The sequence below is a fragment of the Tiliqua scincoides genome, chromosome 10 (assembly GCF_035046505.1).
Source record: "Tiliqua scincoides isolate rTilSci1 chromosome 10, rTilSci1.hap2, whole genome shotgun sequence".
Classification (NCBI taxonomy): Eukaryota; Metazoa; Chordata; class Lepidosauria; order Squamata; family Scincidae; genus Tiliqua; species Tiliqua scincoides.
This window is the reverse complement of record NC_089830.1, coordinates 24605787-24630702: the sequence shown is the minus strand read 5'-3', so window position 1 is coordinate 24630702 and position 24916 is coordinate 24605787. Positions and strand designations below refer to the sequence as shown.

Here is a 24916-nt window from a genome sequence, read left to right as displayed (position 1 = left end):
CCATTGCAAATGTTAACAGCTGCTTTTAGTCCTGCATAGTTGCATCCATTTGCACCAAACCAGCTCTTTGCAAAATTGGAATATTGAGCTAACTTCTCAGTTGCAGTGAATTCCCCGCTGCCTTCCTTGATAGGGTCCCCTTTCGGCCTTGAGGATGACCCACACCAGCATCTGAGCCATGGGGGACAGTTGCTCACTTGGCTGTTATTATCCCAATTTTTGACAGGCTGCCAAAACAGTCATTTGTACTGCGTGGCGAGGCTGCCCTTCTTCCTGAATGCAAAACAGCAGCAACATCCTGTAGCTACTGGGTCTCAAGGCAAGGCAGCAGTGCTTTCGCTTTCATTCCTACAGCAAAACCGAGACTTTCCTAGTGATTTGCAGTCTAATCCTATGCATGTCTACTCAGAAGTAAGTCCCATTAGAGTCAATGGGGCTTACTCCCAGGAAAGTGTGGCTAGGATTGGGCTGTTAGTTGTCTGACCCATCTGCTTCACCAAGTGTCCTCCTGGTCTGTCTGTCAGCCCATCTGACACAGCTTTTCATGAGAACCTGGTCTTTTGTCGCTCTCATTTGCACCAAAACTGCCGGATTTGTCCCCTCCCCTATCCCATCTATGCCTTGCCTTTTTTCTTTGGCAGGAAGCCTTTCGCAACTAGGTCGTTAAAGACCACAGAAAGAACTGCTTGGTGACTATTTCCAGTTCCTGAGAACAGCTAGATCACAATTAGCTCTTCTAGAAGGTAGGAAATTCTCAAGCTTGATGTCGCTTATGTTGTTTCGTTGCATTCCTCGCCATCGTTTATGCGCTTCCTCCTAACGTGAAGGGAAATCAACAGCGCCCTGCGCAGCTAGCGCTGGATACAAGGGCTGGACCATCAGCAGCCTCTCTGTGGACACAATCACACTGGCACGGATTTAATGTGGCAGGTGAGGCCAGGATGCTTGGAATCTCCTGGGATGGGACACCAGGACAAGGTCCAGAAAGGTGGTAAACTGTCTTCATTGGGGCCCTGTGGCTGCCGGTTGAAGAATAGTTTTTGTTCCCAAATGAGTGCAGACTGGCTACAGTCATGTACACTCTCCCCTGGGAGGAAGTCTCACTTTGCTTCCATGAGGTGCAACATGTTTCAGTCACAGCGCATTTAGCACAGGGTTCCCTCCGGGCTCTCCAGTCCCTGACCTGGCTAATCTATTAAATTCCTATTTCACTGCAGAACTCTTGAGGTGCATGTAGGGATACACAAATGCAGTGATCTCATCTGAGCCCCACACCAGTGACAGGGGGCTCAGTCATGCAAGGGGGACACACAGAAAGAGACAGATCACGCATGAGAACATAGAAGAGTCCAGCACCAAAGAGCCAGGCAGTTATTCACTCAAGCAGAACTCAAGCAGTGGATATGTAATTCATGCCTTTTCTGGGTTGATTTTTGAACTCAGCTAGATAGAATTTTGTCCCATCTCTTTCTGAGAAAATGAAACTTAATTCCCCAGAGCCATCTTTTTCGCTCGTATCTGGAAGAAGCAGGAAGTGAAGGACGCAGTGCTCGACTCTGGGAAGTTCCACCATGGGTACAACACAAGTGAGTGTGCATGTGTTTGTGTGTGTGTGTGTGTGTGTGAGAGAGAGAGAGAGAGAGAGAGAGAGTTGGGGGTTAGCCTTTCTTAGGGGATTAAGGGGATTGGACAAGTTTCTGGAGGAAGAATCCATTACGGGGTACAAGCCATGATGTGCATGTGCAACCTCCTGATTTTAGAAATGGGTTATGTCAGAAGGCCAGATGCAAGGGAGGGCACCAGGATGAGGTCTCTTGTTATCTGGTGTGCTCCCTGGGGCATTTGGTGGGGCGCTGTGAGATACAGGAAGCTGGACTGGATGGGCCTATGGCCTGATCCAGTGGGGCTGTTCTTATGTTCGTAAACTACAATTCCCAGGAGGCCTTGCAGGTCTTCTTGTTGTCTGGTGTGCTCCCTGGGGCATTTGGTGGGCCGCTGTGAGATACAGGAAGCTGGACTAGATGGGCCAATGGCCTGATCCAGTGGGGCTGTTCTTATGTTCTTATGGGCAATGTGGAGGAGGGGGAGGGAGGCAAGGAAATTCTAGTGGCTCAATTCTAGTGGCTCCGTTCTTGGTCCATCTTCTAGATCGCTCTACAGAGGCACTTTATAAATAACCAAGTAGCTCCCAAAAGGTGACAGCAAAGTGGGTGTGATCTGAAGTGGCCAAGAGAGCCACGACCCCCTCCCTGTCTCCTTACAAAGTTTTTGCAGACTCCCAGGGTCAGGAATCTACACAGACAGTATGCAGAAGTGGTAGGGAAGTGGTAGGCACTGCCATTCATGGCACTAGCTGTAGGAAGGTGGACCCTCCTTGCTGCTTCAGGTTAATGCAGCCAAAGAGTGCCTCCTTGGTCTCCCCATTCCCTCCTCTCTTGCAGCCCCAAGCCTGGGTTCTGCTCAGGGTGTTCCCATCCCTAGCGCTTTGAGTCCCTAAGCAAGATCCTTATTTGAAATTTGGGGGCTCATAATGATGACTCAGTTCAAAGTAGGACCACCAAATGTTAAGCATCTTTCTTGGCTTGTTAATTCCACAGAGCTTTGTTGAGTCCAGAGACATTTTCGGGACCATGAAGGAAGAGAAGATGATTTTGATCAAGGCCCGGGTTCCTTCTGGAGCAGCGAGGTTCGTCCCACCCTCCTTCTCATATCTTGTCCACTTCAGTATTTTCACTACTCTATCCCTTTCAGTTCCTCATTTCAGCTCCTACCCCCTTCTGTGGCTAAAGTCGCAGATGATTTAGTTAGGTAGCATCTGATATTGGAATTTAAGATCAAAGTTACAATGGATCTGTAAAAAGTGTATTAAGTTTACTCTCCGACAAAAACGATATTTGGCAACCCCACCCAATGAAATCAAAATTAATTAATTCAAATATATTTTTAAGGAGCAGTAATACATTATCAGACATAGCAAGAGTCTGATAGTGTATTCCTGCTTCTTAATAATATATTTATAATATAAATTCAACATACTCTGACCTCATAATTTAGACAATTGATGAAAGAAGGGAAATATCAAAGTTGACGGAGGGAGATGAATTAATAAATTGAATAAAGCTAGTAAGTTAGACAACTTTCCCATAAACATTTCCAAACAAAACTGAATCAATTTGGGTGGCGGGATGTAATCTGTAAAATCAGCTGTGACAAATATTACACAATGGAGTGAAAACAATAATGTATAAAAACAAAATGGTGGAACTTGCTCTAGCTACGCTGGAAAGGAGTTTGAGCATCACCAATTCAAATATGAGTTATCAGTGCAATGCTGATGGGAATACATTATTTATAATAAATAATAACCAGAAAAAAGACCCTCAAATATTTATCTCCCTGTATTGCATCTGCTTGCAAATTCAGCAGGCGCTGAGTTCTTTGCAGGGTAATTGACAACTACAGTATCGATTTTTGAATAGCTTCAAGGCTTGAGGTAGTTAGTGATCTGACCTTTCCATTGCGCTTCGGTGACCCACCCAAAAATCAGGTCACGACCCACAGTTTGGGAACCAGTGATGTCGCTGATTTATGGCAATAGAGCAAGCACAGAGATCAGGAAAACAGGCAAGATAAGAAGAGGTGCTGTTGATGCTGTGGGGACGGCACTGCTGCCCGTGAAGGAGTGTTGCCCAGTATACCCCTGGCTGTATGGGAGCTGTGCAGTTAGTTCAACCAGCTTCATCTCAAAACCCCTTCAAATTTCAGATTTTCGGTCGATCTGGTCTGCCAGAACGGAGACATTGCCTTCCACTTCAACCCACGATTTGATGAAACCCCACCAGTGGTTGTATGCAATACATCTACAAAGGCCAGATGGGGGAAAGAGGACCGAACTTCCTTTGTGCCTTTCTGCAGGGGTGAATCATTTCAGATGACCATCACCGTCAAGAGTGCAGGTTACGAGGTGAGGGGTGCTAGCCTTAAGGAGCACGAAATCCTTGATAGCTGTGACATACCACTTGACACGAAAGGGGATTGTCAGGATCCCAAAGGCAGTGTTCCTTAAGAGCCACTCTCCCCCCTTCTCTAGGTCTCTATCAACAGGAAGCCCTTACTGACATATGTTCACCGCCTTCCCTACCACACTGTCAAGAAACTGCAGTTCAGAGGGGATGTCAGTTTGGAGGAAGTCGGCTACTCCTCAGCAAAGGTGAGCAACATAAGAACGTAAGAACAGCCCCACTGGATCAGGCCATAGGCTCATCTAGTCCAGCTTCCTGGACCTCACCGTGGCCTACCAAATGCCCCAGGGAGCACACCAGATAACAAGGGACCTGCATCCTGGTGCCCTCCCTTGTCAGCTGCACATAAGGAGGGCTCTGCTGGATCAGGCCATAGGCCCATCTAGTCCAGCTTCCTGTATCTCACATCAGCCCACCAAATGCCCCAGGGAGCACACCAGATAACAAGAGACCTGCAAGGCCTCCTGGGAATTGTAGTTTAAGAACATAAGAGCAGCCCCACTGGATCAGGCCATAGGCCCATCTAGTCCAGCTTCCTGTATCTCACATCAGCCCACCAAATGCCCCAGGGAGCACACCAGATAACAAGAGACCTGCAAGGCCTCCTGGGAATTGTAGTTTAAGAACATAAGAGCAGCCCCACTGGATCAGGCCATAGGCCCATCTAGTCCAGCTTCCTGTATCTCACAGCGGCCCACCAAATGCCCCAGGGAGCACACCAGACAACAAGAGACCTGCATCCCGGTGCCCTCCCTTGCATCTGGCATTCTGACATAGCCCAGACGTCTTATGCCTCCCACTTGAGCTCTCCAGCTTGAATTGACGTTGCTGATCAGGCAGGGAATCAACAGCTGAAGAGCTGATAAGAAACCCAGAAACCTGGCAAACTAATTTTGAAGCGAACCGATGGTAGGGTGCACTGATGATTAAGCAGAGTTGCCAAGTCTGTAGCCCACAGTTCTCCGCCACTTTTGCTCAGTCCCCCCATCCTTTTCTGATTCTGGGAGGGGGAAGAGCAGGAGAGATGAGTGGGTGGATGGCAGAAAGTGTGGCATCTTTATTCTTTGATTCTTCTACAGTCACTGCACTTTGTATATTCTTGCTGCTGCGTTTGTCTGCTCCTTTTCGACACTGTTTGCCGTGCTGAGAGCTCCATTGATTGAATGTGGGATGAAAAGCATTTAAATAAACAGGAAGAAAAAAAGTATTTCTAGCTTTGCTGTGGTCTCAGTTGCCACAGGCTGCCTGTTTGGTCTGCCAGGGACATGGGAGTGGGAAAGTCCCTTCGCAACACCTGCCTTTGCAAAGACAGGAAGGGACAAGGCTGGTGGTGCGAAGGGTCACTTACGCATCACTTTGATTTGTGATTTGCGATGTAAATTCTCACCTCTAGGCATGTGCTTCTGCATTTCAGGATCCGCCCCCTTACAGCCCTCTTCTCCAAGCTGACACTGAAACCACCAAGGTAAGTGCTTCTGTCTCCTTGCGCCTCTCTGCCAGTAGCCTTTGGAGCTGGGAGCAAGTATCGGACCCGCTTCTTCATGTAGCACTTGTCATCTAACAAACATCCCACAGTGTTCAGCTGCTGTGGATCTCAACCATTCGGGGGGGGGGGGGCGCGATAACATTTTCCAGGGGAGGCAAACCACAGCAACTTTGTAGTAAATGCTTCATCCACACACCAGGCTCTTCTGGACAAGAGGTTTACTCCAGAATGCCTGCTAGTTGTTTCACGCGCATTTCAAGAGGCATTTGAATGACATCATTCATGTCCTCTGGTAGGCAGGTGAACGGTTTCACAGTGGTTTCCTCTTTGAAGAGGTTTCCGTCCTCTACATGTGCATGTTGATGTGGCTCCCCGTGAGCAAGTGCTTGCTGTTTCCGGTTTTCTGTTTCCGGCTCTCATAAGGAGCCAGAGCAGCAGTTTTAGTTTACTTCTCTGTTGCAGGGCCTGCCACAGTGGCTACCTCTTTAAACATTCCTCTGCCCTAAAGATGAAACATGCGCATGAAAGCAAAAAACACACAAAAGCGAACATGTGCTCATCAACCCAAGAAGCAAACAAAAGACCAGGGGTGGGGACAGTGGAGAAACCAGCACTGCCAATCAATGGTGCGATGCCCACTAGTGTCAATGTGACATGTGGAACAGCCCTTGGAAAAGCTCACTCTGCTCACTGTGGTGTGGAAGCTCAGTCGTCCTTCTGGATGTCGGCTAGAACCAAAGTCCCAGTGGTAGTGTTGGAGCACCCTTGTCTGAAAGCCCCCACACTCTATGCATGGGTGTGAATTTGGTTTGGAAGCCCCCATGCTGCGTGCAGGAGTGTGAATGTGATCTGATGGTCCATGGAAATCAGCTTCTCTTGTTTTCTTCCAATAGATTGAGATTGACAATCCAAAGAACAAGGAATAGCAGTGTTCGTTGGACTCCTCCAGCCCAGATAGAATAACTGGAAATTAACTGGGAACATCACCTTCTCCTGTGCGCAGGGCTGACAAGTCCCTGTTCTTCATACAGACTTTGATTTCTGCCATATTTTGCTCCTCTTGCCTCACTCTGCTTCTGCTCAAATATCTTGTGAAGAGGAGAAGAGCAAGAACCTCTTGGTAGTAGGTTTTCACTGTGGATTAAGGATGCCATCCAGTCAAAGAATTTTCACAGTGCAGTTCTAGGCATGTCTACTCAGAAGTCAATCCCACTTATTTAAAAGGGACTTACTTCTGGGGAAGTTTGTGTCGAGATGCAGCCAAGTCATTTAACTGTGTGTTATGGATGACCATGTTTATCTCAAGTGGTAATTGTTTAGTTGGTCTCCACCTCCCTTATTTTGTGTTCATACTTCATACAGTTCTCTGAATGCCACCTCCTCTGCTTCCTTGATGTGAGGTCATACAAATTACTGCCAGTTACCATAATGTTGCAATTTTCAAGCTTTTTCATCTCAGGACTGTCATGAATATGTACAGTTTAGGCCTAGTAGCATGTAAAGCCTGAACCAAGCTAAACCAGTAACAGAGAAGTGGCTTGCCATTCCTAGCTCCAAGGAATTTACAACTCAATGGAAGGTGATAATGTAGCACCTACACAGACAGAAAGGCGCCCATCAAAGAGGGAATGCAGCTGTGGACCTCCAGTGGGGAGGAGGAGAGCTGAGAGGGCTAGCATCCAGTCCCAATTCTGGAAAATTCTGTCCCCAAGAGCTTCTGATTGGACAGTTTAAATGAGTACAGAGTCATCTCAGTCCTGTTAGCCTGAGAAGTATAAGAACAAAGCCCAAGGCGTGTGTCTTGGTCTCTTTTGGTGGAAAGGTTGTGGGTGCAACATCCTGCAGGTGGAGAGCCTTGTCCACCAGGGCCATGTGGCCTCTTAGGTAACTGGGAGCTGAAAGAGCTACAAAGAAAGCTGACCCAGGTGAGAGTTAGGGAAAAATAGAGATAGCCAGTTAGCTTTGTTACTTTAATGCTGATATGTTTCCTAGAAGTTTTATGCCTCTAGCATTTGCTGCCTTTTGTAACTTTATGTATCCCTATGCATTTAATAAAGTAAAAATCTTTTTACCCTGTTGGTTCATTGTCTGTTGGGGACAAAGGTTCAGAATCCTGCCTAGCCGTTCAGCAAGCTACCAAATACTCATTGAGGACTAGTAGCTTGAGGACTGAGGCTTTAATTAAAGCCCTTTACGGCTCGGGTCCAGGGTATTTGAGGGACCGCCTCCTTCCCTACAATCCTGCCCGTGCTCTTAGATCATCTGGGGGGGCCCTTTTGACTGTGTCGTCACTAAGAGATGTGAGAGGGGCGGCGGCCAGGAAGAGGGCCTTCTCGGTGGTGGCCCCTGAACTGTGGAATACCCTCCCCTTAGAACTGAGAACTGCTCCCTCGTTGCTAACGTTTCGGCATGGACTGAAGACCTTCTTATTTCAAAAAGCTTTTAATTGTTGACAGGCTGGCTGGCGTTCTTGCTTTTTATATGAAAATCCACGGGGTTTGTTTGCTTTTAGATTTTTTAATTATTGTAAATTGTTTTTTAATGTATTTTTAAGGTGTTGTAAGCCGCCTTGTGTGCCTGTTGGGCAAAAAGGCGGGGTATAAATTAATAAAATAAATAAATAAATTAAAGAAAGTGCTCAGTGCCTGCAAGGGATAGAATTAAGCCTAGAGGGTCTCAGTATCCCTGGACTGGGACACTGGCACATACAGGGTGGTGGCAGTACTACCGAACGGGGTCCTTGAGGGCTCTAGGGTTCGAGAACCAAGAACTCTGGGCACCCCAAAGCCCTGGGAGTGTACGAAGTGTACGACAAGGGCACGCTGACAAGGTGCTAAAATTGTCAAGGCACACCATCAGTTTTTTTGACAATTGACAAGGCACACCATGCTGCTGGTGGGGCTCACATTCCCCAATGGCCCTACAAATAAATGGCCCTCCCCAAATTCCTATGGCACACCTGCAGACCATTCGCAGCACACCAGTGTGCCACAGTATACTGGCTGAAAATCGCTGCTCTAATGCATGACCAGCAAGTAGAATTGTGCAGCCTATAATAAACACCCTTTCTGCCTCCCATTTATTGCCTCTTTTTTCCTAATTTTTGGACATTTCCTCAGAGGTGGCCTTTAGCCTTCCCGAGCCTCCACACTGCTGGTTGTCTCTTGGTCCCTCTCTATGCCTGGGCTTCCCCAGGTGACAAGAGCTCCTAGCCAAACCATGTACTGAGATTGGAAGGTGGCCACCGATTGGGCAATCAAGTCCACCTGTCTAGGTATAGGAGATGGTTTGAAGTGGCCAGGTGGGTTCCACTCACCCAACCAGGTAACCCTATGACATCCTCACACAGGGGTTTCATAAGATCAAGTTCAAGGATCATTGGGTGTGTTCTGCCAGGACTGCCATTGGAACTAAATGCTGGTTTGCAGAAGGCACATCTACTTACTTTCCAGTAAGTGGAATGCCAGGATTCCTGGGACAGTGTAAACAGCTAGCAATAGAGACTGTGTGAACAGCTAGAACTGGACACATGGAAGGGATCAGTTTGGTTTTGCTTGCTCTTTCCCCTCCAGGCCAGCCTGCAAACTTCACAGGGAGCAGTGCACTGGGCTTTTCAGCTGAGTAGCTCGCTTGCTCTGCTGGCCTTACCTAGTTACCACGTCCAAACTGGACAAGCATGTTTTATGCTCACCTACCCCAGTGAGGGAATTTCTCCATCAACCTGCTGGTTGTACTTTCTCTACTCTCTTTTGCCTATTGTCAAACTTTTTAATTTTGTGTCTTAATAAACTGGTTATATTTTAGCTTTCTGCATGCCAAGTTCATATTTATGGAGCATTCCCTGGTGCTCACAGGAGCTACTGCAAATTGATAATACTGAAGTATGATGGGGACTGCACGGGGACTTGCCTGCCTCGTGTGAAGGTTGTGGACATCACGTCTCGTCTAGGTAGGCTGGTAGAGAGTGCTGGGGAGGAGGTAGCTGTTGTGGCGCATGTTGGCACCAACGACGTGGGGAAATGTAGCATGGAGGTCAAATTTAGGTTGTTAGCTAGGAAACTCAAAGTCAAGACCCCAAAGGTAGTGTTTTCAGACGTGCTACCTATTGAAGTGCTACTCAGAAGTGCTACCTACCAGGACCTGCTAGGCAGGTGGAGCTCAGAGGTCTCCATGCCTGGATGAGGCGGTGGTGTTGGGAGGAGGGGTTCAGATTTGTTAGGCATTGGGACAAACCGGGTCTGTACAAGAGGGGCGGGTTTCACTTGAACCACAATGGAACCAGACTGCTAGCTGGAATTAAAAAGGTGGCAGAGCAGCTTTTAAACTGACCTTGGGGGAAAGCTGACAGGAGTCTATTGACGTCTGGTTCAGGACTCCTCATCCCTGTGGAATGAGGGTGGAGAGGTTAGAGAACAAGAAAATGACAGTTGGAATTAGGAATGGAAGCATGATGGAACATGAGAGCCACCTAGAGGCTGTGGGGAAAAAGGAGCAAACAAGCAGCTCTTCTTGGGGGACCTGTATATAGGTGCTTTTATGCAAATGCCTGAAGCCTGGAATGTTAGGAGGCTAGGGGAAATATTGATACAGTGGGTATAATGGAAACCTGGTGGAATGCTGAGAACCAGTGGGATACTGCAGTGTCAATCTATAAGCTCTACAGGAGGGACAGGGAGAGGTGTGTTGAAGTTGGGGTGGCCATTTATATCAAAGAAGGGGTAGAATCTAGCAGAGTTGAGATTGAAGGTGGGACTGCCTTCACCATAGAATCACTGTGAGTTGAACTACCAGGCCCAGTATTAATGATGTAATAGTGGGGGCATGCTATCATCCTTCAGACCAAAAACCTGAAGGGGACCTAGAAATGAGGAAACAAATCAGGGAGGCATCAAGGAATGACAAATCAGGGAGGAATCTAAGGTTGTGATCATAGGGGATTTCAATTATCCTTATATCAACAGGGTCAATTCATTCTCTGGTCATGAAAGAGAGACTGAATTCCTTGACGTGCTAAATGACTGTTCCTTAGAGCAGCTAGTCATGGAGCCCACCAGAGGACAGGTGTCTCTGGATTTAATATTGTGTGGTACTCAGGACCTGGTTAGGGATGTAAATGTTACTGAGCTGTTGGGGAACAGTGACCATGCTGCAATCTGTTTCGCCATGCATGTCAGGGGAAGAGTGCCAAGCAAATTCAACACAAAAACCCTTGACTTCCAAAGGGCGGGCTTCCCTCAAATGAGGAGGCTGGTTAGAAAGAAATTGAAAGGGAAGGTAAAAAGAGTACAATCTCTCCAGACCGCATGGAGGCTGTTTAAAATAACAGTAGTAGGCGCCCAGTGGAAGTGTCTACTACAAAGAAAGAAGGGTTCAACTAAGTCCAAGAGGGGCATAGCTAATGAGCAAAGAGGCTGTAAAGGGCAAGGAAGCTTCCTTCTGTAAATGCAAGTCTTGCCCCAATGAAGATAATAAAAAGGAACATAAACTCTGGCATGAAAAGGAGCACAAACTTTGATGAACTCATGACCAGCAACATAAAGAGGAATAATAAAAGCTTCTTCAAGGATGTTAGATGTAGGAAACCTGCCAGAGAGGAATTTGGCCCACTAGATCAGGGGTCGGCAACCTTAAACACTCAAAGAGCCATTTGGACCCATTTTCTGGAGGAAAAAAAACCTCAGGAGCCACAAAACCCTTTTGACATCTAAAATGAAGATAACACTGCATATATAGTGTTGTTTTTTTTTACCTTTATGCTCTTATAGGTCCCATTTTTAGAATGTAGCCCCCTCTTGTAGCTTTTAGTTAGTTTTGTCATGCATTCTTGTCCTGTGTTTTCAGACTCCTGGTCCTCTATGATGTTTTGCCTGATTCCAAGGCCATTCTCTGCCTGGAGAATTATGCCCACTTTAAGCAAATTAGTTCCCCTTCTTTCCCCCCAACAAATGGCTCTGGTTCTGTCCTGCACTCCTGCTGGACCCCACCTCCAGGGTAGCTCGCCTGTTCAACCTGCAGAGGTCCTCTCTCCTGCCAGCAGCCTCCCGCCACTACAGCAGACCCTGGATTGTCAGCAGGTCTTGGGCACAGCAGCCACACACCAAACTCCAGTGTCTCCAGCAGTCCATTAGTCACAAAGTCAGTCAGAGTATCCAGGGCAGAGTCCAAAGTCAATCAGCCAAGTCACAGTCCAAGATCAGATTCCAAAGTAAGTCAGTCAAATCAGTCAGAGTATCCAAGTCAAAGTCAGTCCTCCAACCTACACTCCTTCTACAACCCACACCCCCCTTCCTGCCTCAGGTGCTCCTTATATCCCTGAAGGCCCTATTGCCTTCCAGTGGCTGCAGCTGTGCAGCACACTCTGCTGGATGCCCAGGCCTTACCCTTAAAGGGGCCACTGCTGACACCACATCTACCTCCTCACCAGATCTTCCAGGATTCCAATACATATGTCGGTTATGACATCTGCTTATCTTACATGGATACTAAAGAACTCCCCCCACCTTCCAGAGGGACCCTGCTGGAAGGAAAAAAGGACACAGACTCCAGAGGTGGGGAAGAGAAGAAGCCAGAGCTGGGGTGGGGAAGGTGGGTGGGGGGCAGCCACAGGCCAGCTTCTGCCCTGCCTGCCTGCTCTCCCTCACTCAGGCTGCAACCCTCTCCACACTATCCTGGGAGTAAGCCCCATTGACTACAATGGGACTTCTGAGCAGACAAGTTGGTTGGAGCTCTCAGGTTGCAGTCCTCTTCACACTTTCCTGGGAGGAAGCCTCACTGACTGCTTGTGAGTAAACCTGCACAGGAGGGGGCTGAGGCTACAGCCCTCCACACATTCCTGGGAGGAAGCCCCACTGACTACAGCTTACTTGCGAGTAGACCTGCACAGGAGGGGGCTGAGGCTACAGCCCTCCACACCTTCCTGGGAGTAGCCCAGGGACTACAGTGGGGCTTGCTCTCGAACAGACCTGCGCAGGCTCCCACTCACCCGTCCTTGTGCTTGGCCTTGAGCAGGCTCCAAGGCTGCCAACCCAGGCACCCTTTCCTGGGAGTAAGCTTCATCTGCTGTAATGGGGCTTACAACTGAGTAGACACACATAGGAGCAGGCTCCAAGGCTGCCATCCCAGGCACCCTTTTCTGGGAGTAAGCTTTATCTGCTGTAATGGGGCTTACTACTGAGTAAACACACAGGATGTCTCCTCTGCTGTGGAGGAAAAGCCTCTCCTTGCACTGAGTGGGGACCTGCTCAGGGAAAGGCGGGCTGCAAGGGCTCGCAATGCCTGAGGAGGAGGGCGTCCTGCTGGAGAGTTGGGGAAGGGAAAAACAGGGAGCTTAAGCCTGCAGAGTGGGCAAAATTGAAAAGGGAAACCAATGCGGGGCAGGTGGGGGTGAAGGGAGAGGAGGGCAGTGAGCTCAGGGGGCAGAGGGAAGCAGCCTGCCCTCCCAACACAGGTGCTTCCTGTTACCCCCTTTGCCACTTTCACTGGGAGGAGCCGAAGCAGACAGCTGAAAGAGCCACATGCGGCTCTAGAGCCGCAGGTTGCTGACCCCTGCACTAGATGGTGAGGGAGGAAAAGGGGAGATACAAGAGGACTTGGAGATAGCAGAGAAATTAAATGAGCTATTTGCATTGGTCTTCATGGCAGAAGATCTTGGGCAGATACCGCTTCCCAAATGGCCCCTCCTGTCTAAGAATTTAAGTCAGATTATAAAAGAGAAGAAAATTTAGGGGATACGTAATTGATAAATTAAAGATCAAGAAGTCAATGGGCCCAGTTGGCATCCACCCAAGAGTTGTTAAGGAACTGAAGCATGAAGTTGCTGATCTCTTAACTATAATATGCAACTTATCCTTTAACATGAGAGTCCTTCCTGGATTAGGAACTGGCTGAGAACCAGGAAACAGAGAGTGGGTGTCAATGGGCAATTTTCATAATGGAGAGAGATGAAAAATAGAGTGCCCCAAGGATCTGTCCTGGGACCAGTGCTCTTCAACCTGTTCTTAAATGACCTGGAGACAAGGCTAAGTGGCGAGATGGCCAAGTTTGCGGATGACACTAAACTTTTCCGAGTGGTGAAGAGCAGAAGGGATTATGAAGCGCTCTAGAAGGATCTCTCCAAATGAGCAACCCCATTCCCTTAGCGCCCAAGAGGCATATAATCACACATGTGATGCTCAGTGCAAAACACTGGATAGCCCCCATTCCGCTGCTGGCTGACTGACTGCATAGCTGTGTTTGTTGTGGTCGTTCGCTACCCCACTTCTCAAGGGAAGTGAAGGGCAGTGTCTGGAGCCTGGCTGCCTCACCCAGCTGCTAAACTCACACAGATGCTTACCTTGGCACCGGGTTCCAGAGGGTCACTCATATCTCATGAAGAGAGCCCACTCTCTCAGAAGCCCTACCTCTATACTCTTTACCTAAGTCCTCCATCTGCCCTTCAGGCTGATTGAAAAGGGTTAGCCTTCAAGGGTGTGATCTGCAAGGATCAGCAAAAACAATAGATTGCTGAGTAAAGCCCCTGGAACCGCAACTCTATGCTAAAAGAATGAACAGAATGCAAACTTCTTAAACCGTAAGTACCATAGATTTGCTAAATTGCTGACTGGTTGGGAATCTACCCTTCCTAAATCTTTACCCTGTCAATTCAAAACTGACCTTTTGGCCAATAAACCCCAAATAAACCCTACGCTGGTCTTTGAATTTAAACTGGTTTAAACTCTAAAACTCTGGTTTTAGAACTTGGCAGATTTTAAACATAAAAAGTTTAAATCCTGTTTCCAGTTTAAACACTAAAGTGTGCTTTTCCCCACCTACTTTTATCCCCCTTTCTGCTTATTTTTTTTTTAATCTTTACTCTCAAGTAAGAGTCTTGCATGGCACAGAGTGATTGGTAGCAGTACTGCAGCCAAGAACACTCCCCAAGTTTGATTGATCAAGTTTGATTGATGACTGGGGCAAGCAATGGCAAAGCACCCTGCTTATAGTCTGCCATGACAGCGTCACGGAAGTGGTGGTAACCCAAGGATCTGCACAGGGGACCTTTCCTTTACTTTCAAGTAGGTTCTGGTGCCAGGTATGCTGGTCCTTCTCAGATTATACCTGATTTAGACCTGTTTTGCTCAACGTCTGCCTCCGTTTTGCTCTAGTGGCCCAGAATGGCTCCAAAGGGGAGAGAAGGGCCACCTGCACAGGGCGGTGAGGCACCTTGCAAACGTAGTGCTTTGGAGGTCTGGAGGCAGGAGGTCTGGTCTAGAGGGTAGAGCCTCCGTTAGCCCAAAGATCACATCAGAAGGTCGCCAGTTCGAGGACACCGGCAGCTCCCTGAACGGCTGAGAATGGCGAGATCTTGCAGCAGCTGACAAGCCCAGCTGAGTGATCCCACCTGCTCTTGGTGTGAGCAAGAAGCGTCTTGGCTGCCCTCCATGTGAGAGATGGAGCTGCTTGTCAGCCCGCGTGGGAGAACTGGAGGCCAGAAGTGAGACCAAACCAGGAAGATCCATTCTGAAATGTTGTTGGTTCTTGAAAGAGAGAACCTCTATGATTGTAAAAATCCCCTTGAGGGATTTAGAAACGCCTGCCTATGTAAACCGCCTTGAATAAAGTCAGAGGAATAAGCCGATGACCAGAAAGGTGGTATATAAATACTGAGTTATTATTACTATTAATTTGCACCCCCTCTGGCTACGTTACTGTTCCTCTGTTTGATTTGTTTTCCAAGTATCTCTGCTTTGGGTTCTTACTCGCCAGTAGACTCTGGTCCTACTCAGAGTAGACCTGTTTAGACTTGAGCTGTAACTCTCCTCAGAATCAGCTGCTCCTCCAATTTCTGCCTTACTGCCTTTATTATTCTGTTTGCACCTACTGAGTTATATTTATTTCCCCACCAGCTCCAGTGCCCTGCGTTCTGGTTACTGGATTTTCAAAACCTTCTCCTCAGATTAGATTAAGTTCTAACTTTAACGTAAAGTAGATTTAAGGTAAAGTAGATTTAAGATTAGACAAATGAGAGCGTATACTTACCTCTTCGCCTACCTTCTCCTTGCACAGATGCTTCATTCACTTACCTGGACACTTTGTCCCAATGCGGCACTTTGTCCCAAGAGGCCACTTGCAGCTCACAGAGCTTGGTGATTGTTGCACCCTAGACATTCTTATTGATGCATTTTACTGTTCTTTTTCTACATTCTTTGCCATTTTGAGTGCTCCATTTGTAACATGGGGGTAAAACCATTTGAATTAGCCACTGTTACCCTGCACATGCCTGATCTCGTCCGATCTCGGAAGCTAAGCAGGGTCAGGCCTGGTTAGTACTTAGATGGGAGACCACCTGGGAATCCTGGGTGCTGTAGGCTTATACCATAGTCTTTCGAGACTGAAGGTTGCCAACCAGCCAAGTGCCAAAAAGTGCCTCTATCTTCTCTGATGTCTCAACAGCCACAGGTTGCCTGTACTATCTGCTGGATGTGGGGTGGGGAGGTCCCTTTGCACGTCCTGCTTTTTTGGAAATACAAGAAGGGACAGAGTGCTGCATCACTTTTGATTCATGATTTGTGATTTGAATTCTCACCTCTGGGCTTATATTTCTCTGTGTTTCAGGATCCACTCCCTTTCAGCCCTACTCCCTAGGGCAGCGGTTTTCAAACTTTTAGCACAGGGACCCACTTTTTAGAATGAGAATCTGTCAAGACCCACTGGAAGTGATGTCATGACTGGAAGTGACATCATCCAGCAGGAATATGTTGAACAATTCTCGGTTGCACACTTACCCAGGAATAAGCCCCATTGACTATCATTGTTAAAAGAATATACATAGTAACTTGTTAAAAGTATGGACCTGTCACATTGTCGCCAAAAGCATTTACATACCATGGTGGCATCAAGTCTAATGTATAAAAAAATAAAATATTGAAATGAATGGGGACCCACCCAAAATCGGCTCGTGACCCACAGTTTGAGAAACACTGCCCTGGAATGACACTGCAGAGTCTCTGTCTCCTTGAGCCTCTCTCCCAATAACATTTGGAGCTGGGAGCAAATACCATTCCTCCATGTAGCACTTGGAGGAACCAACTAACCAACGTCTAACCAGCCAACCAACCAAATCTAACCAACGTCGGACAGTGTTAAACTGCTGTGGATCTCAGCCAGTGGGGTGTTTATGTTTTTGAGAAGAGACTAGGCATGGCAATTTTGGAGGAATATGCTTTATCAGCACACCAGCCTCTTTCCTACAAGAGGTTTACTCCGGAATGGCTGCTAGTTTCAGTTGCGCTTTAAGAAGCATCTACGTGACATAGGACACAAGCCTAACCAGGTCTGCTTAGAAGTAAGTCCTATTTTGTTCAATGGGGGCTTACTCTCAGGAAGGTGTGGTTAGGATTGCAGCCATAGTTCATGTCCTCTGGTAATCCTTAGAGTCAGTGAACTCCGGAGTCAATGCAGTTGGTTCCTCTTTGAGGAGAGGTGGTTTCCTGCCTGTACATGTGTATGTGATTTGGGTGCATCCCCCCCCCACAACAACATGAGCATACCTTTGCTGTTTTTTCCCCCCTCTCCTGCTCTCATCAGGACCCAAACCAGCGCTATTAGTTTTCTTGCCCATCACAGGACCCAAGTCCTTTTAAGGGATGCCCCCTCTCTCCAGCTCAGATGTCCCTTTTTGGCCCTGCTGTAATTTGTTGTTGCTCTTTCTTGCTGCGCTAAAGCTGAAACACAGATGTTAAAGCAGAACATACACAAAAGCAAACGTGTGGTCATAAACTGCAAGAAGCAAACAAGCAATCTGGGAGGGGGAGAGGAAGACAGTAGGGAAAAACCAGCATTGCCTAGATTGGGTGTGATGCCCACTAGTGTAGATGCAACATGTGGAGTAGCCCTGAGAAAATGCACTCTTCTCACTCTGGTGTGGAAGCTCGGTTGCCGTTCAAGATGCAGGGAAGAACTCGCAGGCTGCTGGATAGCACTGGAAGACCCCACACTGTGTGCATGGGTGTGAATTTCATTTGATGCTCTGTGGGAACTGCTTATGTTCTTCGCATGTTGCCTCTTTGCCACCAAGAGGTGGGCTGGTGAACTAAGAACCTTCTTAGTGAACGGGTTATTTCAACCATTGCACGTCACAGAGTGTCCTCCCCGTCTTTCTATCCTTTCATGTGACAGACAGACAGCTGTTCATGAGAACCTGGTATTTGCCTTTCTCATCTGCAACAAATCTGATTTGTCCCACCCCCTGTCCCAACTACATTTGCTTTTTTTTTTTTTTGGCAGAAAGCCATTAGTGACAAAGTATTTAAAGACCACAGAAAGATCTGTGTGGTGACAGCGTTTCCAGTCCCTGAGATCATCTAGATCACAATTCGCTGTTCTAGAAGGTAAGAAATTCTCATGCTTGATGTCGCTTATGTTGTTTTGTTGCAGTCCTCGCCACCTTTTATGCGCTTCCCCTGTAACGTGAAAGTAAATCAACAATGCCCTGTGCAGCTAGGACAGGAGGCAAGGGCTTGGACCATCAGCAGCCTCACTGCGGACACTGGTGAGTTGCAACAATCACATTGGCACTGATTTAATGTGGCAGGTGAGGCCAGGATGCTTGGAATCTCCTGGGGTGGGACACCAGGACAAGGTCCAGAAAGGTGGTAAACAGTCTTCATTGGCTGCCAATTCAGCAACAGTTTTTGTCCCTAGATGAGTGCAGACTAAGGCTGCAAACATATACATGCTCACCTGGGAGAAAGTCCCACTTTTCTTTCATCAGGTGCAACATGTTTCAGTCACAGCGCATTTAGCACAGGGTTCCCTCGGGGCTCTCCAGTCCCTGTCCTGGCTAATCTGTTAAATTCCTATTTCACTGCAGAACTTTTCAGGTGCTTGTAGGGATACACAAATGCAGTGATCTCGTCTGAGCCCCACACCAGTGACAGGGGGATTGCTCAGTCATGCAAGGGGGATGCACAGAAAGAGACAGATCACGCATGAGAACATAGAAGAGTCCAGCACCAAAGAGCCAGGCAGTTATTCACTCAAGCAGGACCTAGGATTCAATATATAATTCATGCCTTTTCTGGGTTGATTTTTGGACTCGGCTGGATAGAATTTTGTCCCATCTCTTTCTGAGAAAATGAAACTTAATTCCCCAGAACAAACACTTTCCCTCACATTTGGAGGACAGAGGAAGTGCTCAGTGCTCGGCTCTGGAAAGCTCCACAATGTGTGCAATGGTGAGTTTGTGTGTGTGTGTGGGGGGGGGGGGGAATGTGGAGGAGAGAGGAAGGGAGTAAGATTCTAGTGGCTCAATTCTAGTGGCTCAGTTCTTGGTCCATCTTGTAGATCGCTCTACAGAGGCACTTTATAAATAACCAAGTAGCTCCCAAAATGTGACTGCAAAGTGGGTGTGATCAGAAGTGGCCAAGAGAACCAGGACCCCCTCCCTGTCTCCTTGCAAAGTTTTTGCAGACTCCCAGGGTCAGGAATCTACACAGACAGTATGCAGAAGAGAAATAGCAGAGGTATGGAGGGAAGTGGGAGGCGCTGCCATTCACGGCACTACCTGTAGGAAGGTGAAGTGTTGACCCTCCTTGCTGCTTCAGGTTAATGCAGCCAAAGAGTGCCTCCTTGGTCTCCCCATTCCCTCCTCCCTTCCAGCCCCAAGCCTGGGTTCTGCTCAGGGTGTTCCCATCCCTAGCGCTTTGAGTCCCTAAGCAAGATCCTTATTTGAAATTTGGGGGCTTGTAATTATGACTCAGTTCAAGGTAGGACCACAAAATATTGACTGTAAATCTTTTCTTGTTCATTCCACAGAGGCTTGTTGAGTCCAGAGATGTTTCAGGGACCCTGGAGGAGAGGATGAAGATTTCGATCAAAGGCCGAGTTGCCTCCGGAGCAACGAGGTTTGTTCTGTCCTGCTTTTCATCTTCTATCCTCCCCAGTTTTTTTCACTGCCCTGTCCATTTCCACCCCACATTCCAGCTCCTTCTTCTTCTGTGGCTAAAGTCACAGATGGTTTAGTTAGAATTGTCATTGTGTCAAAGGTGTTGTACATAAGTTTATTCTCCGGGAAAAGACTCCTTGGGCTAAATTAGCCTTTCCAAGGGCATCCTTAGGTCTCTCCTGCATTCATTTCCTATCTCTACTCAACCAGCTACACCTCAAACCCCTTCCAATTTCAGATTTTCTGTCGATCTGGTCTGCTTGAATGGAGACATTGCTTTCCACTGCAACCCACGCTTTGATGACTCCTCCTCGGTGGTAGTATGCAATTCATGTACAAAGTCCGCATGGGGGAAAGAGGAGCGATCTTCCTCCATGCCTTTCTGCAGGGGTGAATCTTTTGAGATGGTCATCACTGTCAAGGCTGCATATTACGAGGTGAGGGATGCTAGCCTTATGGAGTCCAAAACCCTTGACAGCTGTGACACTCTGGTTGACACGAAAGGGGGTTGTCAAGTCCCCACATGGAATGTCTCTCCCCTCCTTCTCTAGGTCTCTGTCAACCAGAAGCCCTGCCTGACGTTTGATCACCGCCTTCCCTACCATACTGTCAAGAAACTGCAGTTTAAAGGGGATGTCACGGTTGACGATGTCAGCTACTTTTAGCAAAGGTGAGCGACATCTTTTCCTTCCTCATCTGCTCTGTCCTGCGCTTCCTTTTCTGATTCAGGGAGTGGGAGAAGCTGGGAGGATGGGAGGATGGGAGAAGTGGGCTTGATGGCAGTGAGTGTACCATCATTACTCGATTATTTTATGGTTTTATACACTTTATACATACTTTATACATGTATACATCATGTAGGCAACCTTTACTCTCGAAAGACTCTAGTATCGCGCTCTGAAAGGTGGTTCTGGCACAGCGTCTAGTGTGGCTGAAAAGGCCAATCCGGGAGTGACAATCCCTTCCACACCGGGAGCAAGTGCAGTCTGTCCCTGGTCTGTCTCCCTGGCTGTGGGCCTTCCTTCTTTGCCTCTTAGCCTCAGACTGTTGGCCAAGTGTCTCTTCAAACTGGGAAAGGCCATGCTGCACAGCCTGCCTCCAAGCGGGCCGCTTTCCATATGTATACATACATATACTTTATACATTTTCACTACTGCCATTACTGTTCTTTCTCTACCATTATCATTTTAAGTGCTCCATTTACTAAATGTGGGTTAAAAATGGTTTAAATAAATGCCCCAAAGTGCCTCTATCTTCTCTGCTGTCTCGGCTGCCTGTACTATCTGCTGGGGACATGTGGTGGAGGAGAGGTCTCTCTGAATCCCCTGCTTTTGGAAAGACCAGAAGGGGTGTTATGGTGGTGGGAAGGGTCATTTAAGTATCACTTTTGATTCTTGATTTGTGATTGAATTCTCACTTATATTTCTCTGTGTCTCAGGAGCCACCCCCCCCCCCTTACAGCCCTACTCCCCAAGGTGACACTGCAGAGCCTCTGTATCCTTGGGCCTCTCTCCCAATAATGTTCAGAGCTGGGAGCAAACACCGACACTGTTCTCTCATGTAGCACTTGTAATCTAGCAAACACCTTAGTGTTCAGCGGCTGTGGATCTCAACCACTCGGGGCTTTTACGTTTGTGAGGAGTGAGTCGGTGCGGCAAGTTTGGAGCAAATGCTTTCTCAGCACACAGCATACAAGAGGTTTACTCCAGAATGGCTGCTAGTTCTTTCAGTTGCATTTTAAGAAGCATCTTCATGACAGAGTGGATAGAGAGATGCTCTTTACACTCTCACATAACACCAGAACCAGGGGAAAGCCACTAAAATTGAGTGTTGGGAGAGTTAGAACAGACAAAAGAAAATATTTCTTTACTCAGCGTGTGGTTGGTCTGTGGAACTCCTTGCCACAGGATGTGGTGATGGCGTCTGGCCTGGACGCCTTTAAAAGGGGATTGGGCAAGTTTCTGGAGGAAAAATCCATTACGGGTTACAAGCCATGATGTGTATGCGCAACCTCCTGATTTTAGAAATGGGTTATGTCAGAATGCCAGATGGAAGGGAGGGCACCAGGATGAGGTCTCTTGTTGTCTGGTGTGCTCCCTGGGGCATTTGGTGGGCTGCTGTGAGATATAGGATGCTGGACTAGGTGGGCCTATGGCCTGATCCAGCGGGGTTGTTCTTATGTTCTTATGTCCTTTGGAGTCAGTGGAAAACTTTGGAGTCAGTGGAGTTGTTTCCTCTTTGAGGAGATGTGGTTTCCTGCCGGTGAATGTGCACATGGATGTGGTGAGTCCCGTCCCCCCCACAACATGAGCATGCTTTTGCTGTTTTCTTTCCATTTCCTTTGCTCATCAGGTACCAGATCAGCAGAGTTGTCTCCTGTCCATCACAAGGCCTGCCACAGTGATTACAGTCTTAATGTCCACCTCCTCCTAAGGCAGTGGTCTTCAACCTTTTCCATGCCACAACCCAAATAAATTAACAAATAAATAAAGTATGAGACTGGAGACCCAGCCTGTTACGCCCTTCCAGCACTGTTCACTGTAACCAGATATCCTTATCTGAGAAAGCAGAAAAGGTTACCATGAAGCCTGGAACTAGTAAAAGCTATTTTGGCACAATTGTTAAGAACCTGAGCAGGACTGGGACACCATCTCCTTGTACCTGAAGGGGTGCACCAGATGCCTCCCCCTTTACCTGATTTGGCTGTAGTCCAGTGGGCGTCAATCTTTTTCATTCTTGTTGTGGTCACAATCCCACAACTGAGGCTCTGCGATCCCATTGGGGTCCTGACCTCAAGGCTGTAGAACACTGTCCTAAGGGACCCCCCCCCTCTCCCCAGGTTGGAGGTCTTGCACTGGCTGTGTTTCAATTTGTTGCAGCACTAAAGCCGAAACATGCTTTAACATGCGTGTTTAGCATGTTTTTAACATGCGTGTTAAAGCAGAAGAAACACAGAAGTGAGCATGTGTTCATAAACACAGGAAGCAAACAAACAACCGGGGAGAAGGGGGAGGAACAGTGGGCAAACCAGCACTGCCCAGCAAGGGAGTGATGCCGACACGTGTGGTTGTGACCTGCGGAATAGCCTTGAGGAATACACACTCTGCTCGCTCTGGTGCGGAAGCTCAGTTGCCATCCTGGATGTAGGATACAACACAGTGGATAGCACTGGAAGACCCTTCCAACCCCACGCTGTGCGCACAAGTGTGAATTTGATTTGATGCTCTGTGGAAATCAGCTTCTCCTGTTTTCTTCCTATAGATCACTGTTTCCCAGCCTGTGGTCTATGAGACCCCGAGAAGTGGTCTCAGGAGGAAAAAGATTGCTTTTGATCACTTCCAGCATCTGGCCAAGCAAGTGCTTCCCTGCAGCCCACCCGAGAAGGCAGAGAACGGACCACCCCAGCCATAAGCTACAGCAACCCACAGATCTTCTTTATAAGTGAGAAATCAAATAAATTGCTAATAATTCAATGAACCTTTATTGGCATAGTAAATTACTAATAAATCTTCTCTAATTACTACAAATTTAATTGTATTTTTTGTGTGCAGGGAGCTGGGGATGGGGAGAGCATGGCCATAGGCTCCTAAAGGTTAGGAACCACTGCTGAAGATCAGCAATCTGAAGTAGAATGAGCAATAGTGTCCCATCAGATCCCTCCAGCCCTGATGGACTAACTGGAAATTAACTGGGAACCTCCCCTTCTCCGGTGCACAGGGCTGATGGGTCTATGTTCTTCACACAAAGTCTCTGCCATACTTTGCTCTTCTCTTGCCTCTCTCTGCTTCTGCTCAAACGTCTCGTGAAGAAGAGACAGCAAGAATCTCTCAGCAGTTGTTGTGCCACAGCAACTTGTGCCCGCTTAAGGCTGATTAGTTTCCCTTGTTAAACTCACAAGTGCAGCAAGCAAAAGTCAGAGTCAGGTCCCAGTCCAATAAATGCAGATTGCCAACTCACAGTCCAAAGTCAATATGCCAGGTCACAGTCCAAGGTCAAAGTCCAGGTAGGTCAGGTCTCCTCTGGGTCAGGTAGCGTCTCCCTCTGGGTCAGGGTAGCCTTTGGTCCTTCTGAAGCTGCCTTTTATCCTTGGATGTCTCATAATCCAAAATGCAGCTCAGCTGTGAGCTACCTTGTTAAGTCCAAATTAGGCTCAGCTGAGCCATCTCTTCAGTCCATGTCCATTCAAAGTCCCATCAAGGTCAAATGAAGCTCAGGTGTCCATCAGAGTCCCATTGGCCTTGATTGATTACAGCTGTGGAGCCAGCCCTGCCCTTCCCAGAGCTGTCAACCAGCTGTCAAAACAGGGAATCGCTGTCAACACCACAGCACCCACCTGATGATCTTCTGATCTTCCATTACAGTAGTAGATTTTCACAGTGCATTAAGGATGCCACCGGTCAAAGAATTCTCACAGTGCAATCCTAGGCAAATTGATTCAGAAGGAAGTCCTGCTTATTTAAAAGGGACTTACTTCCAGGGAAGGGTGCAGAGAGTTGCAGCCAAAATAATTTCATTGTGTGCTATGGATGACCATGGTTTATCTCGTATGATGACTGTTTAATTGCTCCCCACCTCCAGGTTTTTGTGAACATACAAACTTCATACGGTTCTCTCAATGCTGCCCCCTCTGCTTCCTTGATCTGAAATCATGAAAAAGACAATCACTATGAAGCATGACCAGCAAGTGGATTTGTGCCTTTGTGTCGCTGCAGCCTATAAAAAATGAATGCCCTTCCCCCTCCCATTTATTTCCCCTACCCCCAATTTTTGGTCATTCTAATCCCCCAAAGGCATCCTTTGGGGCGAGCACGACTAAGATGATTACTGGGCTGGGGCACCTTCCTTATGAGGAAAGGCTACAGCGTTTGGGCCTCTTCAGCCTAGAAAAGAGGCACCTGAGGGGGGACATGATTGAGACATACAAAATTATGCAGGGGATGGACAGAGTGGATAGGGAGATGCTCTTTACACTCTCACATAATACCAGAACCAGGGGACATCCACTAAAATTGAGTGTTGGGAGAGTTAGACAAAAGAAAGTATTTCTTTACTCAGTGTGTAGTTGGTCTGTGGAACTCTTTGCCACAGGATGTGGTGATGGCGACTGGCCTGGACACCTTTAAAAGGGGACTGGACAGGTTTCTGGAGGAAAAATCCATTACGGGGTACAAGCAATGATGTGTATGCACAACCTCCTGATTTTAGAAATGGGTTATGTCAGAATGCCAATGCAAGGGAGGGCACCAGGATGCAGGTCTCTTTTTATCTGGTGTGCTCCTTGGGGCATTTGGTGGGCTGCTGTGAGATACAGGAAGCTGGACTAGATGGGCCTATGGCCTGATCCAGTGGGGCTGTTCTTATGTTCTTAACTACAATTCCCAGGAAGCCTTGCAGGTCTCTTGTTATCTGGTGTGCTCCCTGGGGCATTTGGTGGGCCTCTGTGAGATACAGGAAGCTGGACTAGATGGGCCTATGGCCTGATCC

The 24916-nt window shown here is 47.7% G+C and overlaps 2 long non-coding RNA genes and 1 pseudogene across 2 annotated transcripts; all 3 read left to right on the top strand.

Moving 5' to 3' along the window:
* Nucleotides 1–397: 397 nt before the first annotated feature.
* Nucleotides 398–2683, top strand: LOC136661699 (uncharacterized). The gene is made up of 3 exons (XR_010794947.1): nt 398–743; nt 1498–1586; nt 2598–2683. It is a non-coding gene; the product is annotated as an uncharacterized lncRNA (long non-coding RNA).
* A 13054-nt stretch (nt 2684–15737) lies between these two features.
* On the top strand, nt 15738–15857 carry LOC136662042 (5S ribosomal RNA; annotated as a pseudogene).
* A 1951-nt stretch (nt 15858–17808) lies between these two features.
* Nucleotides 17809–19389, top strand: LOC136661552 (uncharacterized). Its single transcript, XR_010794939.1, has 3 exons — nt 17809–17876; nt 18642–18722; nt 19303–19389. It is a non-coding gene; the product is annotated as an uncharacterized lncRNA (long non-coding RNA).
* Nucleotides 19390–24916: the final 5527 nt, after the last annotated feature.